Raw genomic sequence first — 20,677 nt, 5'->3', positions numbered from 1 at the left:
GTCCTTACTACGTACATAAAGGATAGGGAACCCTGCCTGTCTTGTCAGCTAAGAAAAACAATGATCACACACAAACCGTTATCTGTTTATTTGTGTCTAAATCTTATGTCTACTGTACATTGAGTTTTACTGACCGCTGCTATTAACAACACAAGATACATCTACCCTTCGCGGAGGGTTTCACAACGACGCGGGCAATTCGGGTCGGACTATAGACGGGGTTGCACGGGCGACCTATGTCGGTACGTAACGAGGATCGCTTTACGGACGGAGACCGGAGGAGGGGTGAACGCGCGGGCGGGACGTGCGGTATTGTTGTGCCACCAAGCAGAGGGCCTGGTTGCTTTCAACGCTACCTGTGTCGCTGGACTCCTTCCCCCAGATCGAGCAGCGATGTTTAAAGATCACACCGACCTATGCGGGGCGAAGAAGCCGAGCGACTCTCTGATCTGGCGGCTGCTGCCGTATTTATACACTGGGGAATGGGCGGAGCCTAACCGGTGGCGTGATCAACGCGCGGCAGTCGCGGAGCTTGCTGATTGGCCGGTCGGGTTGCTGAGTCGATCACGCGTTGCTGTCGTGGAAGATTCTCGATGCTTCCACGCCGGCCGGCATGTAGGCTGTTTGTGACTCATCGTCACAAGTTTATCGCAACGTATGCTCCGATCATAAAAGCCTTGGGACGCGCCCTTCCCCTCGTTTCTACTCGTAATTTAGCGCTGTTGGGTTACACGTTTTTGATTTTATTAGAACAGACCGATGTCTTCATATTTTTTTGTATATTTTTTAAAAACCGGCCAAGTGCGAATCACACTCGCGCACCGAGGGTTCCGTCGTCGGCTATTTTTCCCGTCATTTTGCATAATAAATCAAAAACTATTACGCATACAAAAAAAATCTGTTTGAGAATGTACAGGTAAAGCCCTTTCATTTGAAAATTTTTGAAAATTAAAAATACTATTTTATTTGGACACGATCAATTTTTTTTGTGATGTAACCACAAATCCATGGTTTTCAAATTTTTTCTTTACTTGTGCTATAAGACCTACCTACCTGCCAAATTTTATAATTCTAGGTCAACGGGAAATATCTTAAAAGTTTTCTTGATAGACACGGACAGACAGACAGACAGGCATCAAAGTGATCCTATTCCTATAAGGGTTCCGTTTTTCCTTTTAAGGTACGGAACCCTAAAAAAGGCCATTCTTTTGCAAGTTCATATTTAATTTTTCTCCTAACAATATAGGTATGAGTAGTTCACAAAGATTTACGAGATGGCCCAACAATGGTCGGTATCTCCTCGCATCATTACACCCCGTCAGCCATATTTATTTACCGTCGCATGGCGTCCGATAGTTCTTTTTATTATGGGAGATTAATGGGCACGGTCAGTTGGCTGGAACCCCTCGATCAGGCAACCATGGCTGCCGTTATTGAGGTAAACTTTTCTTTCAGTTTCCTTAACTTTTGATATAAAAAAAACAACTGTATCATACTTCATTGCTAACATCAACAGATGATCATCAATTTTAAAGCACTCTCAGACTTATATTCAAAATGAGTAGGTACATATTTAATACATACGAATATCACTACCCATAATATGATAAATGGGAAAGTGGGTCTGTCCTTCAATCACGTTGCAACGGAGCAACAGATCGACTTTATACTTTTTAGGCTTCCGTACCTCAAAAGGAAAAACGGAACCCTTATAGAATCACTTTGTTGTCTGTCTATCTGTCTGTCTGTTCGGCCGTCGTGTCTGTCAAGAAAACCTATAGGGTACTTCCCGTTGACCTATTATCATGAAATTTGGTTGGTAGGTAGGTAGGTCTTATAGCACAAGTAAAGGAATAAATCTGAAAACCGTGAATTTATGGCTACATCATTAAAAAAAATGTGTTTCAATTTTCAAAGTAAGATAACTATACCAAGTTGGGTATCATATGAAAGGGCTTTACCTGTACATTCTAAAACAGATTTTTGTTTATTTTTATACATAATAGTATGATTTATCGTGCAAAATGTCGGAAAAAATACCCGATTACGGAACCCTTGGTGCGCGAGTCTGACTCGCACTTAGCCGTTTTTTAGAACCTAAACATAGGCTACTTTTGCCTCACACAAAACTGCCATTCATTCTCATCACATTCTCTGAGAGACAATCTGAAGAATACAGTGATCACAGGTATCATCATCGTCATCATAACATCGCTGGCCCACTACTGAGCACAGGTCTCCTCAGAATCAGATCTAGCCAAGTGCGGATCGGCAAACTTCATTTGAATTCTCAAGCATGCAGGTTTTCTTTCACCATAATAATTGATATTTTTAACCCCCGACCCAAAAAGAGGCGTGTTAAGACAGATACACAGATACACACGTCAAACTTATAAGTTTGACGTGTGTATCTGTGTATCTGTCTGTGGCATCGTAGCTCCTAAACTAATGAAGCGATTTTAATTTAGTTTTTTTTGTTTGAAAGGTGGTTTGATTGAAAGTGTTCTTAGCTATAATCCAAGAAAATCGGTACAGCCGTTTGAAAGTTATCAGCTCTTTTCTAGTTACTGTAACCTTCACTTGTCGGGGGTGTTATAAATTTTTAATTTCCACTTGTAATTGCTTAAAACGCACAAAAGTTAGAGGTGTGTGCTTGGGATTGAATCTCGGACCCCACGAACAGGAAACCGTCGTCCTAGCTACCAAAGATTTTGCGAAGTAATTTCTCATTCAACCTTCGGGCATAATATCATATTATTATAGCCGTCTACAGGCGTAATGTAACACTTATTTTTAAGACTGAAGTTAAATTAATATTCTCAACCCTTTGCCCTCAAACAACAATATTGTTCTTGTTATAACAAAGTTATACAATTTTTTTAATGTTTACAAAAAGTGGATGTAATTAAAAACGCTGTTGGCAACAAAGGGCTGTGTAATGAGGTTCGGAACAATAAGGGTTCCGTATCAATCTTTTTATTTCGCTCGTGAAGTGAATGGGGAATTAATGATCAAGGAAAACAACGCACCTTGTTACGATAAGGGGAAAATGCCGAGTATTTATTTTTATTTGACTTATTGTGAAGAAAGGGTTTTGGGCAGCGAAGGATAAAACATAGAGGACACATTTCTTACAATAATATTCGAAAATAGAGGCACTAACTCACGTCACACAAGAAGTGATAGCCTAGTGGTTAAACCGTCGGGAGGTCGGGGGTTTGATCCCGGGCACACATATTTAATTTTTCTGATTTGTATGCATTTTAAGAAATTAAATATCACTAATTGCATTAATGGTAAAAAAAAATAGTGAGTAGACCTTCATGACTCTGAATTCCGCAAAATGTTCTCAAGAGTGTGTTAAGTCTGCCAATCCACACAATATGGCCAGCGAAGTAGATTAGCCATTATTTTTTTGAGAAGAGACCCGTGCATGGTAATGCGCCGGCGATGAGTTAATCATGATGATAGTGATGAATTCACATCTGTTATACACGTACCTAACGTTTTACGTTTTAAGCTAATTTCATTGGTTAAAACCAATGAAATTAGCGTAAAACGTAACAGGCTCATGATTGGTATTTACTGTGTGTAATGCGATACTGGACGTGACCGGCCAACTCAAATTGACAGTTTCTGTAACTGTCAATTGAGTTAGCCAGTTACAGTGAAACTGAAGACACGTGGTAAAGTTTATATATGCACCACACAGCACGGTAAAATTCTCGTTGTGCTATAGGTATTGAAGCGTGCAATGACTTCTACGCACGCACAACAGATGGAAAAGTTTAAGTGCGGAAACCAACCCAGAAGGAAGAAGAAAAGAAAGAAGACTTCTATGTTTGGAAGCGTATGGAATGTTTCTATGTTTTATCCTTCGCTGTTCCATGTGTTATATTATTTTTGTCCAATAAAGTTTGCGTGATTCATTCTTCATTTTTATCTCTATCGGATTGTTGATACAATCTGTCGACCTAATACCTACTTGTTCTAACCTAAACTAAGTTTTGTGACCCAATCTAAGTTAGATTAGTTTTAAAAACTTACTTCTTATTTATGTAACTCAGTGGCCAAAAGAGAATCTTATTCTCCAATAATAATCTAATATAATAAACTACATACCTAATATATCTTGGATATTTTTTTGGGATGCGGCAATATGTCATTTTATCTTAATTTTGACTTGATTGTGGGTTATAACGTTTTGCAGAAAATACGTCCATTTAAACATGTAACAAGTGTAAATTAAAAATTTATAACACCCCCGACAAGTGAAGGTTACAGTAACTAGAAAAGAGCTGATAACTTTCAAACAGTTGAACAGATTTTTTTGGATTATAGCTAAGAACACTCTCGATAAAGCCACCTTTCAAACGAAAAAAAACTACATTTTTTTTAAGAGAGAATATTAGCCATGTTAAATGACTAATATTCCCCTTTCCTCTCCAACTAAGCGTCAGGCTTGTGCTAAAAGTAGGTACGACAATAGTGCAACGGGCGGGGTTTGAACCGTCGACCTTTCAGTTTTCAGTCCACTCCTTTACCGGTTGAGCTATTGAGGCTATAAACATTAAAATAGGTTCATTACTTTAGTAGCTATGATGCCACATACAGATACACAGATACACACGTCAAACTTATAACACCTCTATTTTTGGGTCGGGGGTTAGAAACCCAACCAGATAATCGAACCCCAGTTCTCTGTAACACTGAAAGCAGCTACTAAACTCGCAAGAAGTTTCCTAGAATGCAATAATGATAAACATTACGAGCTCTGGCGTCGCGCCAGTCACTGGCGGTGGACTTTAGCTTATAAAATACAAGATATAGCTGTTACACAATACCTAAGTGCCTATAAACCTTTACCTATATCAGAGCTCCTGATGTAACTTTTCAACTTAATATAAACTTGACTACGTAGCATAAGCTTAAAATCTATATCACTATAGCGACCCGCCCCGGCTTCGCACGGGTGGACATTTATTTTTTCTATTTTCCGGGATAAAATATAGCCTCTACGGATTCGGAAGAATCCCTCTAGTAATGGTAAAAGAAATTTTGAAATCGGTCCAGTAGTTTTTGAGCCTATTCAATACAAACATACAAAAATACAAAAATACAAAGGTTTCCTCTTTATAATATTAGTTTAGATTATAAAAACACTTGTATTAACTGACTGACTGATGTATCAATGCACAGCTTAAACCACTAGGGTCAGAAACTAGAAATTTTGAAAGTAGGTTCCTTGTTAGGGTTCCGTATCTACAGAGTAAAAACGGAGCACTATTAATGTCACTCTGCTGTCTGTCTGCCTGTCCGCTTGTCACAAGTCTCTTACGTAAACAAAATGAGTGGCAGAGGACTTCTTATATGTACCTATAGAAGGTAAATATAATTCTGGAACCAACTCTTTACGACAACATATTTTCTGAAAATACTGAGCTCGCTAAAGGATTGAAGGAACTATTGGATGAAAAAATTAAACACAGTAAAAATACATTTGTAAAGGTTTCCGCTAATAGAACAGAGAGGAATACATACTTTTAGGGTTCCGTACTTGAAGGATGTCAACGGGAGTCTCCGCTGTCCGTCCGTCTGTCCATCCCTCCGTCTGCCAGCGGGCTGTATCTCGTGAATCACAAGAATGTAATCATAAGGTAGAGAGTTGAAAATTTGCTAAAGTTTGTATTTCTATTGCCGCTATAACAAAAAACTATATAAATTTCAAAATAGCCGCCATTAAAATAAAAAATAAAATAAAAACTTGTACGATGGGTACGGAACCCTTCGCGTACGAGTCCGGCACGCACTTGACCGGTTTTTCCTTTCGAGTGAGTCCGCAATTCTGCGAATGCCGTCAGACTGCGGGTGCTATTATATAAAATTCTACACGAGGAGATTTGCTCTAAATTCCTCCTAAAAAGTTAAGTTGAGGACACAGCAAGAACGCGACAAAGGAAGATAAAATATTAATAATATTATGCGCAAAATCTTACATTCAACTGATTATGTTAGTTTTTAGCATATTTTTAACATGAGACGTAGGTACACGTATCTATAGTACGTGAAAGGCCAAGATGGCAACTGGGGTATGGGGCGGGGGGACGGTGCCTGTAACATCCGCACGTCACCCGCACTATTCCGCACCACGCCATACAAAATAAACAATGCATAAAACTAAAAACACACTTCTTATGTCGAGGCTTTTACAATTGATGATAGCAACTGACAAGATACATAGTATATATAGACTTTACGCCGATATTACGAAATTGTATGGTTTGAAAAGAAATAGATATTGATGTATTTGTGCGAGGAAAAAGTGCTTTGCATGAAGGAATAAGAGTAACAGTAAATACTGAGTTTCTTGCCGGCTCTTTTCCAAAGAGTCTGTTTTCTTAGCCGGTGGTAGAGTCAGGCGATAACTACCCTATATAATATTATGTATTTCGATTTTATGAGTTTCGATTTTCATAATTGCGCCTGCCGAAGATTGAATTCGGGACTCAGTCTACATCCCCAGGCAAGTTAGCAAAAACAAAAAAGAAAATTATGACAGTTGTACACCACCAACCTAAACCTCTTAGCAGTGAAATCGTGGAAAGTGAAGTGAAATTAATAATTCCGCCCCAGTCACAGTGGCCGGCCTAACGCTCACCCGACCATTACAGCCTTTTTACTAGAGAGGGAGCATTTCACATAGCATATGAAAAATCATGTGAAAAGTCTTTTCATTTATGTAACACTTGCTTTTTTATTAATTAAAGGAGCCTGTGAAAAATCCGGCAAAGTTTGAAAATTGTTACGTTCAATCCCGCTTGTTTAAATTTCGCGCGCGCCTGGTCATTGAACCTATCCAAGACACTAAAGAGCGTGCGAACGAGAACACTCGCAACGCTGAGGATTAGAAAGTGAAAAACATCTAGTTAAATTACTTAATATAGCAATCACAGCCATCGTACATTATCGTAATCTACATTTCACAGCAAGCGAATTTTCGCATTTACAAACATACAAAAGTGCAATTTACTTTCCGTGACAAAAATCATGAAATCATTCTTAACTTGCAAACAATTGTAAGTGTAACAATTGCTAAAATCACTTGCCTTGAAAAATCACCTGTGTTAAAAAAAAAAATTTTCAGCAAATGAAAACATCGCTACTTTTTACTTATCGCCCTTAATTCTACAATCATAGCGAAATTTTCTATTTCTTGCTGAAATAGAATAGGTATTTTTTCTAACTGTAAATTGGTAAACTCCTCGGAGCAATGCCATGGTGATCGAGAGGTATGGTCTAAGACCAAAATCGGTCTGACCGGTCCTAAGGCTTCGGTCGAGGCTAGTTTCATCTTGGACTGCATCATCACTTACCACCAGGTGAGATTTCATTCAAGGGCTATCTTGTATCACAATAAAAAAAATAAAAAATAACCTAGTTATACTTACCTGAAAGGAAGATATACCCAAACATTTTTGCCAAATCATAATTTCTTTCAAAATATTCAGCATACTTACCTTTATATTCATCCAAGATGGTTTTAAAAATACGCTTTCATGAAACCTATCCGTCGTAATGCATTAAGAGCCGGTAAAAGGATTTCCGCTGAAATGACTTAAGGGTATAAAAGCCACTGAGGAATTCTTTGAAAATCCGAATCTTTTTACGCGATTTCTACCATAAGTAACAGAAAATAAGCTTACTATACTTGAAAGCAATCGCTACCGATGTGGTTGGACCTTCAAGTTTTAGTTTTAAAATGAATAAGTATTAATGAAATAAATGAACATATTTTTATTTCAGACAGGTACAACTCATATTCTATGTAAAGTCAAAGTCAAGTAATCTTTTATTCAAATTAGATAGCATTGTACATGTTTTGTTATATTTTTAGAAAATCTATCAGACTGAAGTTGGGGTAGATCCGCTAGAAACAATTAAAAAACCGGCCAAGTGCGAGCCAGACTCGCGCACTGAGCGTTCCGTACTCGGGTATTTATTCCAACATTTTGCACGATAAATCAAAAACTCTTAAACATAAAAATTAATAAAAATATGTTTTAGAATGTACAGGTAAGCCTTCCATATGATACCCTACTTGGTATAGTTATCTTATTTTGAAAATTAAAATACATTTTAATTTTTTTAAATGATGTAACCACCAATTCGCGGTGTTCAGATTTATTCCTGTACTTGTGCTATAAGACCTACCTACCAACCAAATTTCATGATTCTAGGTCAACGGGAAGTGTACTATAGGTTTCTTGACGGACACGACGGACGGACGGACGGATAGACAGACATACTGGCAGACAGACATACAACAAAGTGATCTTATAAGGGTTCCGTTTTTCCTTTTGAGGTACGGAACTCTAAAAAATAGAGGTTATAATATCCAATGTCCATGGATTAACATGCTCTCACACTTATCGACTGTCATACTCATAATATAGCACAATATATTGAGATTATTGTTTCCCATCGTTTCAATCACAATACATTACGGGATTGCGGCCTCAAGGATACATCGGGCGGAGGAATCATTAGCTAAAGAAAGTGGATATAAATCATTAAGTATTATCATAAATAAATATTCAGTGCGGTATTAAATTTCATCCCTAACTGCGGGCGCTTGGCTTACTTCCAAAGGCCATGTCTGTAACATGGATATAAGATTTACTTACTGGAATCACACAAAATTGACCGCCACAAACTGGTCCGGCTGACTGAAGAATTCAGCTGGGTTGGACAGCATTTTCAAAGCTACGTCAGGTCTTCGAATTATCTATACCACAAAGCCTTAAGACTAAGGTCTTCCTACCTGTGATGACGTATGGAGCGGAAACGTGGACACTGACAGTTGGCTTCGTCCACAAACTAAAAGTCGTTCAGCGCGCTATGGAGCGAGCTATGTTGGGTGTTACTCTCAGGGATAAAATCCGGAACGAAGAAATTCGCAAAAGAACAAAAGCCGATATAGCTCAAAGGTAAGCTGAAGTGGTAATGGGCAGGTCATGTTTGTTGCAGAACCGACGGCCGTTGGCTCACTTGACACGTTGACACTGCAGAACAAGTCTGCCATGTGTTCTGGAGTGCAGACCGCGTACCAGTAACGCAGTGCAGGACGACCTCCAGCCTGAATAAATCGAGGCTATCATAAAATTATTATTGATGAATTCCTTAGAGTCAAAATCGCGTGAAAGCAACTTGCTGAGCTTTCAACCCACAAGATAATGGTTGTTACATATTGTAACTTTTAATGGTTTGAAAAGAGCAACTGCTGAGTTTCTTGCCGGCTCTTCTCAGTAGAAACAGCATTCCGAATCGATGATAGAGTCACAGACGTAGCATAAGAAACACTAGCTGTTGTCCTACATGGAATACATATTTGATTTGATGCATCGGAAATTAAAACAGTAATCGACCAACTCATTCTGTCATACCAATAAAAGATAGTGATTTTTGGAGTTAATATAATAATTTAACAGCGGTCATTATTGTAGATAGGTTTTTTTTTAGTCAAGAAACCTACCTTTTCAGCCTACATAAATTACCGATGTTAGATTATAGGTATAGACTGGGTAAGTTAACCAAGCAAATTAGCCTCGGCGTTTGAAAGCAGTTTGGTAGTCAGTACACTGCTCCATGCAGATACTTTGCCGCGGGCCTTCATTTTCACTACAAACAAGCCCTATTTGTGGATGATAAACCGAGCAAACCAGTTCGGTTATACTTAACGTAAATAAATTGGACAGTAATATCCGGTTGATTGGAGTATTTTCGTAGAAAGGATACAATGAATTATTACCTACTAGCTGACGCCCACGATTTCGTCCGCGTGGATTTAAGTTTTTCAAAATCCCGTAGAAACTTTTTGATTTTCCGGGATAGAAAATAACCTATGTCTCTAACCATGGTATAATTTATCTCCATTCCGAATTTCAGACAAATCCGTTCAGTAGTTTTTGCGTGAAAAAGTAAAACATAAACACACATACATACATACACACAAACATTCGCTTTTATATTAGTGTGAAGTGATGCTAGCATAATCATTGTTTTGAATGTTGCACCTATTATTATTTATTCCTCTTTTACAACCACCACCCATTGGCAAGGATTACTGGGTCTTGAAATACGAATCTTGAAAACTGACATACTGTTTATTAATGCCCACCTCAAACTTTTGGGCTGTAATCTTGCACAGAAGGTCCCTTGTAATGTAGCCAAGGAATAAAGTGTTTTTTTTTTGACATTCCCACGGGCTAGGGACTGAAAAAGATTGTATACTTGCTGAGCAATTTGGGTCGGGAAACAGCGAACTAGATTATCAGTAATTTAATTGTTCTGCTAAATATCTACGTCTTCATTTTTTTTTAAATAAAAAATAGCAAGCAAACAGGCAGGCGGGTCACCTGATGTTAAGTGATTACCACCGCCAATGACCATTTGCAGGACCAGAGAAACCGCCGATGCGTTGCTGGCCTTTCAGGAATTTGTTGGTCCGCCCCTTGAATAACCCCATGTCGTAATCTAATGTACTGGGCCCAAGGAGAAGCCTACTAGATTAGCCATTCATATCTGTTATGATCAAAATAACTCCATCTAGAAACTTGATATCTGTGGCATTGACGATGCAAAATTGACTCGGATGTTTTTCCGTACACTATCCATTTTCTATCCATTAAGATTCTTTGATTTTCCTTTTGATTGTTATCGTCTGGCGTGTTTCCTGTTTTTGAGGAAAACTTGTACATTTAGTAGCTTTAGTGGTTTTTAGTTGGGAATCGGCCTAAGGCCTCATTCGCATGGAAGAGAAAAATTCGTTGGAAAACTTTTGAAATGGAATAAACAATTTTTTTCGTAATATCTAAGACAAGCAAAAAGACAAGTGGGTAGGCGCCTATTTCGGTTTTATAAAATGTACTTTGAAAAAACGATAAGCTCGGAGATGTTATTTGCACCATCATCAACCCATTGCTGGACCATTACTGAGCACATGTCTCCTTTCAGAGTAAGAAGCGATTAAGCTATAGTCTGCCAAGCTGGACCAGTGCGATTGGCAGACTTCACACACCTTTGAGAACATTATGGAGAACTCTCAGACACGCAAGTTGCAAATATGTGGTTGTTGCTTAGAAGCAATTTCACTCTGGCAAAGCTGAGGCTAAAAGCTTATATTCGTAATTAAGTAACTACCTAAAAATATATCGATCGCTAAACTTTAATAATTACACAATACCCCTCCTCGAATGTTGATGGAAATCCTTCAATATTTGGATAAAACATATTAATATGCGGAAGATATTTCACGGAACGCAAACCAAATGTGTGCGTTGCTTAGGAACAAACATTTAAAATTACAAAAGTTTTCCTTTGCTTGCGAAATGTGGGTAATTATGTAGATTATTCCCTCATCAGGCAAATAAGGCGGAATTCGGAGCTCGCGTCGAGTGATAAACTCGAACACCTGCGAGCCGATTTATAGCGCTGCAGTACAGCGGCCCATGCGGTACACGACTGTCTACCAAAGACGAATATCTGCAGGAACTGTCGGAAGGTGGTCTGGAACCACCTCCTCGGAACCTCAGTCTCCCTTACACCAAGGCTTGCATGTCGCAGTCCCTGCGGCTCGCAGTCTTCTTGGCGTCGCGTCGCGAGCAGAGTCCCATTGAAAAAGGACCCCCAACGGGTTCCAAAACAGATGGGTATACCTTGACTGACAAGGGAGTTCAGCCGTTAAACTTTCACAATTATAATCATTATAGATATCAACTACGATAGTTTATAAGCCAAAAACGAATCTTTTATTTCTATTATATACATTAGTCAACAGCTACTAGACATTACGGGGAGTCTAGATTTAACTAAAAATGTTGGTTCTCTAGATTATTCCCTCATCAGGCAAATAACATGCGTTACACGACTGTCTTTACTAGATCTTAAATTGGCTTGGCTGGAGAGTATTCTTGCAACGACTTTGCATTTTGGATGCATTTTCGAAAGAGTGTTGGCTAACAGAGGTCTTTGCCTACAGAGAAGAACCACCAAGAAACTCAACGGTTATTCTTTTTAAATGCCATCAAAGACTATCAGTCTGAATGTCGCATGAAAGTCGCGCCAGGAACAGCCGTCTTTAATCGCCAAGTAAATGAGTGCCTCGCTGGTTAATCGCAGTCGTAACCCTTTGTCTGAACTGACAGAACAATGTGGGGAGTCCCATTTACTGTGCATTTACTCATGTGCAGTCGCATTGCGTCACCAGCGGGTGATCTTTGGCACCACTAAGTGGACACCAGGTGAGCTATCCTCCATAGAACTGTATACAATTCATTGGTAGCGCGATTGGTTGCGCTGCCACTGGTGCCCTAGGACGCTGCTGGAAACAGGCGGCGCAAGATCGTGGCGCGTGGAAGTCCCTACAAGAGACCTATCCAGTAGTGGATGCCTATCGGTTGACGATGATGATAATGAAACTTTTAAAAGTGCTTTTGAATCATCAGGTAAATCTATGACTGGGTCAGACCCTACCTACAGAGAACTCAACGATTGTTCTTCTTAAATGCCATCAAAGACATCAGTCTAAATGTCGCATGAATGTCGCACCATGAACAGCCGTCTTTAATCGCCAAGTAAATGAGTGCCGCGCTGGTTAATCGCAGTCGTGACGCTTTGTCTGAACTGACAGAACAATGTGGGGCGTCCCATTCACGGCCAGTCTTGTGAAACGTGTCGTGTAATTTATGGCGGCCTTAGCGCGACTTCTTGACTTTAGGGTCGGATAACGGATTCTTGGGGATTTATGTCTTGGCCGATTTGCGCTAACTGCTGGTTTTAGATCGAGGGAGGATAGCTCCTTATACCCTCATAGTAAGGATATGATATTGCATACAGAAGTTCAACGAAGCCGTCTAAACAGAGCAATCATGCGGTAACTACGGGAGAAAGGAACGACCCAAACTGACCTACGTAATTTGGGCCCTATGTTGAATTGTCGTCGTGGTTGTCAATTATTAGAGTTCCGTACCTCAAAAGAGAAAACGGAAGCCTTATTGTTGTCTGTCTGTCTGTCTGTCCGATTGTCCGTTTGTCCGCCGTCGTCGTGTCTGTCAAGAAAACCTATAGGGTAGGTACTTCCCGTTGACCTAGAATCATGAAATTTGGCAGGTAGGGCCTTATAGCACAAGTAAAGGGAAAAATCCGAAAAACCGTGAATTTGTGGTTAAATCACAAAAAAATTAACAAAGAATTAGTACTTTCAATTGTCAAAGTAAGATAACTATACCAAGTGGGGTATCATATACATACCTGTACATTCTAAAGCAGATTTTCATTTATTTTTATGCATAGAATAGTTTTTGACTATTATTTTTGAGTAAATTTTTCGGGATAAAAAGTTGCCTAAGTCCTTTGCCTGTGGGCTGTGTCCCTGGGATGCAAAATCGTACCAAATGTCGTCAATGGGCCGGATGGACCATGACACGCTAGCAAGCAAACAGTCATACAGACAGACACACTTTCGCAATTATAATATAAATGGATTAGAATTTGTCCATTACCTAATCCCGTAATGTACCCAGAGATCTAGATGCGGTTGGTCCATAGCAGCTCTGTGAACATGAATTATTGAAATTCACCAACGTGCTCTCAAGCTCTTAGCTCTCAGTACCTACATTATTACACAGTTTCACTAAAACATTCAAGTAAATCCCACATGGCCTCGAATTAGCGACAATTTTACTGTGACATACCTAAAAGAAAGAGAGCCGGGGCATGTCAGACCTTCGGTTTTTTATAAAAGCTGAAAGTTTCTCTGCGTATTGTCCCCAACACAGGTAGGGACGATTTATCGTGCAAAATGTCGGAAAAAATACCCGAGTACGGAACCCTCGGTGCGCGAGTATAACTCGCACTTGGCCGGTGCGTGGGGAAGTCCTCATGGATACCATCGTGTCCGAAGAGGCACGGAGGTTATAGGTGAACGTTGCTAACGCAGCGCAATCGATGGTAAAGTAAAATTCACACCGGGGTTCGAAGCGTTGCAATGCTCAAGCTCTCTAGGGTTAGTACAAACTTGTTCGATTCTCGACATCGTTGATAGAGCATCTAACGTCGAAATACTATAAAGTCGGAGTAAACTGAATCTTTTCATTGCTTCAAAGTCTTTCTTAGCATAAGTCACGATCTTTATACTAAACTAAATTGACTAAATCTTGTGCTGTCGTCTTTGATAGGAAGCGACATGAATGGGATATCAATGTAGGTATTGAGACCTGTCATTTAAATTAATTTAGTTGTGCACAACAGAATTATCCACAAGGTTTACGCTATTTCTTAATGTAAAACTAAGCCAGGTATCAATTTATCTCTTTATTATCTATGTATGTCCGATTGTAAACAAAGTGATAAAATTTATATGTATTTTATTTTATTTTGTTTTATTTTACATCAAATTGAACGGCAGTACCATTTACACGAACTAGATGATTAATTATTATACAAATACAAAAAGAAAAAAAAAAAAGGTAAAGATAGAACAAAATATGATACAATAAAAGATTTTATATTTTATATAGTACGCTTATAATCCTTGAAAAATCTATTTCAAGAATAATTTTAGCCGATTCATAAAGAAAGAAATTATTTAACTATCAACTTAGAGGCATACTACTTAATAATAACTTCAAATTTTATTAGTTTAAAAATATTGATTAGTTTTGTGAAAAAATAAGGCATTGCCAAACGGTGACTTGTATAATAATTAAGCGTATATTGCTCTTGCGTATGTATAGCATGCTCTTTCGCAGAAAAGCTTTGAGCTACCATACAGAGCATTACCTACAAGGGAGTTTAAGTTGTGTTTCGACGGTTTCGATACTCGAAATTTACCAACGTTATCGAAATGTGCAAACTTGTACTAGCCCCACAGAACTATAGGCCTTTAAAACGGAAATTTAGTGAACAAGCGCCGACCGTGTTGCAGCGTTAGTGAATTACAACGGTACACTAAATTATTTAGGCTATTCCCTCTTCAGCCCTAAAATGGTGATTTGGAGCATTGCGTTACTCGTTTCCGCTCTTTGGGGGAATTAGCCGCTAAATGTGCGCTACTTCAGGCATTGCAGCTATTTAAACCCCAGTTACACCTCTATGCATCCGCATTGCACCCTCCCAAGAACCTCCCTGGCACAGTGGTAAGGGCTGCGGTCTTTTAGTGGGAGGTCCCGGGTTTGGAATTTTGTAATTTCCAAATCTCTAGTCTGATAGGAGGCTTCCGCCGTGACTAGTTACCACCCTACCGGCAAAGCCGTGCCGCCAAGCGTTTTAGCGTTCCAGTACAATGCCGTGTAGAAACCAAAAGGTACGGGTTTATGAAACTTCCAAAATTCCTACCTACCATCAGGTAAGATTGCAGACAAGGGATAACTTGTATCTGAATAATAGAGGCTACTTTTTAAATAAAAATAGAGAGTCCCATGGGATTTTTTAACATACATCCACACGGACAAAGTCGTAGGCATTATCACGTACAGATATATTTAAACTAAGTTTTTGGATAATTTTCGTAAAAAGAATCATTTTGTCCAAAAAGCGTAATCCTCTAAAGATGAGCGTCATTCGCTCGTTAGGGAATTATCATAAACACTGCATAGTCGTCGCAGTCCGCTCAAATCTCCATTGTTACAACTTTTATATGAAATACGTATAATTTTCACGAGACATTAAATCGTAAGTTGAAATTTGCTTTGCTGGAAAATTGCTTTTGTTTTCAAGCTCTACAAAATCATCACATCCGTCATTATTCATCCTAAACCCATCGCTGGCTCACTACTAAGCACGGGTCTCCGCTTAGAGTGAGAAAGGTTTTCAGTCCAAGTCCACCACGCTGGCCAAACGCGGCTTGACAGACCTCACACACCTTTGAGAACATTACGAAGAACTCTCAGGCGTGCAGGTTTCATCGCGATGTTAAAGCAATAAGTGTTAGTGATCAGATCTGGGTGCGTTTGGAACCCGCGTGGCTTTAGTTTTAAGTTTACCATTACATCATCTTACAAATCCAACAAATGACAGTCAAAAGAAATGCTTAAAACGCACTTAACTGCGAAAAGTTAGAGGTGCGTGCCTGGGGCCGAAACCCCGATCTTCCGAGCAGGCCGATGTCTTAACCACTAGGCTATCACGATTCCCATACTCATTTCTGTTATAAATGCGAAAGTGTGTCTGTCTGTCTATCTACTAGCTTTAGCCTACCGGTATATCCGATTTTGACGAAAGTTAGGTTCAGAGATAGTTTACATCGCGGGAATGCATATAACTTGTGACCCGGAAAGTCAATGAGTTTCCACGGGATTAAAAAAAAAAAATCCACGTGGACAAAGTCGCGGGCAGCATCTATTTGGAACAGATCTTTCATCTGTATAGGTACAGATACCTATAGGCTAATTTTATATCGGAAAATTGAAGATTTCCCTTGGAATTTTTATAAAACCTAAATGCACGTGGACGAAGAATATTCAGTGTGATCCTAATAGTACGTAGGTAGTCTAGACTTATTTGAATAACAAGTGTAAATTAAAAATTTTCAACACCCCCGACAAATCATTTTCAAATAAATATTTATGTATATCTAGGCAACGTCCATCTTGACAGCTTGACATATTTTGTCAATTGACATAATATTATGAACCTAACGGTTATGTAACCTTCTTTTCTACAAGAAAACTAGAAAAGAGCTGATAACTCTTGAACGGCTGAACCAATTTTTTTGGATTATAGCTAAGAACACTCTCGATCAAGCCACCTTTCAAACAAAAAAAACTAAATTAAAATCGGTTCATTCGTTTAGGCGCTACGATGCCACAGACAGATACACAGATACACAGATACACACGTCAAACTTATAACACCCCTCTTTTTGGGTCGGGGGTTAAAAATGTTTGAATTGCTATCTAAATATATTTCCAGTACACTTAAGTACAACTTAGGGCAGTTTAAACCTGGTTCCTTATTTGAAATCTCAAATGGAAGTAACAGCAAACGTTGTTAGCCCGAGGCCCCGAGGAGGGAAGGAAGGGGGGGCTGCTGGCTACCGGTCATTTTGTATGCTAATGCTGTAACGTCTGCGAGTTAAGCTGGAGACAGACCTGGGAACAAAAACGCACCGAAATAAGAAGCAGAGCCTTCAATACATATTATAGGATAGGCTCATTTGTTATGAGAATACTGAGGAAATCTGTGTACGGAACCCTAAAAATATTTTAAGGTTCCGTACCCTAAGGTTGCCAGCGGCGCCCTAGCACTAAGCCTCCGCTATTCCTCCGTCTGTCAGTCAGCAGACTGTATCTTATTATTCCGTAATAGATAGAGACTTGAAATTTCACAGTATGTATATAATATCTATTGCTGCTTTAACAACAATTAATAATAAACAATTAAAAAACTATAAATAAAAAAACAAGATGATGTTTTGCGGTGATGGTGGAAGAGTGGTGTTGTAAAAGTTTAATTAAATAAAAATATTTTGAATTTTGAATTTTTTCAAAATTTGCCGCCAAGCAAATTAAAAAGTTTTGAAAATACATAGCTAATAGCTTGTATGATGGTACGAAACCCTTCGTGAGCGAGTTGAACTCACACTTGATTAGTTTTATCAGCACACCTTTGAGCATTTCAGCTATGAAAATGAACTATAAAGTTAGTGATTCTCTCAAATTGTTATAGTTTTAAATCTAATCATAGTCTGATGTTAGATTAGTGTTCCTAGTGCCTGCAAACAACCTATTCCTACCATGAGAACAAAAATATGAATTCCCGCAGCGGTTTTTTCCGTGAGTGCATACCAAGCCTAAGGTTGGTAGATTGAATCCCTGCATCGGATTCCGTTAGTGTAGACGATTTACCGGTAATGTTATTGTCTCGCGTAATGGGAAACTGTACAGAATCGATTTCAAAACAGAACCGCTTTATAGCTGCTTTTGCTATGGAATATTGTTATATGTATTTCTTGCCTTATATTGAACAAATTGATGCCCGCGACTTCGTTCGCGTGGATATGGGTTTTTAAAAGTCCCATGGGAATTCTTTGCTTTTCCGGGATAAAAAGTAACCTATGTGTTAATCCATGGTATAATCTACCTCCATTCTAAACATTGAATACGAAGTAATATATAAGTCTATGATTCTAAACAGTCCAATCCGTCCAGTAGTTTTTGCGTGTTTTCATAAATTTTTTGAAAATCGCTGACGGGTGGAATTTTAAAAATCCTGAAACACCGTGCCTACTTCTTCATTGTTGCCCGAAAACCTAAATACCAAATTTCATAGATATAACTGGAAAAATTACGGACTTTTGTACAAATTTCGGCCGCACCGGCGCACCGAGGGTTCTGCACTCGGGTAATTTTTCGACATTTTGCATGATTAATGAAAAACTATTATGCGAAAATAAATGAAAATCTACTTTAGAAGTACAGGTAAAGCCCCTTCATATGATCACCCACTTGTTATAGTTATCTTACTTTGAAAATTGAAAATACTAAATAGTGAATCGGTTGGGGCATGGACCGACGACCTTCGGTTTTTAAACCGCCTCATTTTTAACCCCCGACCCAAAAACAGGGGTGTTATAAGTTTGAAGTGTGTATCTGTGTATCTGTGTGTCTGTGTATCTGTGTATCTGTGTATCTGTGTATCTGTCTGTGGCATCGTAGCGCCTAAACGAATGAACCGATTTTAATTTACTTTTTTTTGTTTGAAAGGTGGCTTGATCGAGAGTGTTCTTAGCTATAATCCAAAAAAATTTGTTCAGCCGTTTAAAAGTTATCAGCTATTTTCTAGTTTTCTTGTAGAAAAGAAGGTTAGATAACCCTTAGGTTCATAATATTCAAGTGTCAATTGACAAATGTCAAGCTGTCAAGATGGACGTTGCCTAGATATACATAATTATTTATTTGAAAATGATTTGTCGGGGGTGTTGAAAATTTTTAATTTACACTTGTGTCTTACTTACTTAGTTTTTAGTTGCAATAATCGTAAAAGATAAAATGAACTTCAATAATTATTTATGGACAAGAAAACCCTTAAGACAAATTAAATAGTATTGTAAGCCAACAAAACCTCTAGGCTTAGAGCCTGGGGAATTACGCGGCGGCCTTGTGCAAGATAAGATAAGATAAACATTTACAATCGACTCGCCGCCAACTAAACAGACAAGACAAAGAAGTTTAGTATTCTAACCTTCTAAGTTCTACGTTAGGTACTTTTATCCATCCATACTATCCATCCATTCTAATATTATAAATGCGAAAGTGTGTCTGTCTGTCCGTTTGTCTACCTGTCTGTCTGCTAGCTTTTCACGATCCAACAGGTTAATCGATTTTGATGAAACGTACAGTGTTAGCTTATATCCCGGGGAAGGACATAGGCTACTTTTCATCCCGGAAAATCAAGTAGTTTCCTCGGAATTTTTAATGGCCCACCCATTTAACCGATTTATATGAAAGGATGATGTAGCTTGCATCCCGGAAACTGACATAGACAACTTTCATCCCGGAAAATCAAAGAGTTCCTAGGGGTTTTCAAAATCCACGCGGGTGAATACGCGTAATATAAATGTGAAAATTTTCAAAAGAAAAATAAAACCGACTTCAAACAAACACTAAAAAGTAAAAAAAATATTTTTGTTTAGCTACACGTGTAATGTACCTAGGTATGAAGTCGGGCGAGCTTCACACTTGGATTTCTAGTTTCTTTTATTATGCTCGTTCGACTTCATACCTAGGTAGGTACATTACACATGTAGCTAAACAAAAAATATTTTTACTTTTCAGTGTTTGTGGTTTGTGAAGTCGGTTTTATTTTTCTTTTATCTTTAATTTTAGCCTAAAAACAGTATTTCAACGAGCTAAAGAAATTTTAAAATGATCCGACTAAACCCAGCCTAGGCTTTAAAATGCGACATCAAAGAGAAATTGGGAAAATAATTCATCTCATCTTTCCGAGGCTCGTGTTTTCTCCTTTAACATGTTTGGAACGAGGGATGTTATTTTCTTTGAATTCATGTTATTAGTAACAGCTGAGCAAAGAAAGTTTTTCTTGACAAATTAAAATGCTTTTGTACGTAAAACTCTTGTTTTTATTGTATAATTTTTAACCCCCGACCCAAAAAGAGGGGTGTTATAAGTTTGACGTGTGTATCTGTGTGTCTGTGTATCTGTGTATCTGTGTATCTATCTGTGGTGTCGTAGCTCCTAAACTAATGAACCGATTTTAATTTAGTTTTTGTTTGAGAGGTGGCTTGATTGAGAGTGTTCTTAGCTATAATCTAAGAAAATCGGTTCAGCCGTTTGAAAGTTATCAGCTCTTTTCTAGTTACTGTATGTAACCTTCACTCGGGGGGGTGTTATAAATTTTTAATTTACACTTGTATTACTAGCTGATGCCCGCGACTTCGTTCGCGTGGATGTAGGTTTTTAGAAATCCCGTGGGAACTCTTTGATTTTCTATGTACCTACTAATCCAGGGTATAATCTCCAATTCATTCCTAAGTCCATGCCTCAGCCAAATCTGTTTAGTAGTTTTTGCGTAAAAGGAGTAACAAACATACACTAACACACACACACACACACACACACACACACACACACACACACACACACACACACACACACACACA

This window comes from Maniola jurtina, chromosome 18 (assembly GCF_905333055.1).
Source record: "Maniola jurtina chromosome 18, ilManJurt1.1, whole genome shotgun sequence".
In the NCBI taxonomy this organism is placed as follows: domain Eukaryota; kingdom Metazoa; phylum Arthropoda; class Insecta; order Lepidoptera; family Nymphalidae; genus Maniola; species Maniola jurtina.
This window is presented reverse-complemented; position numbering follows the sequence as displayed.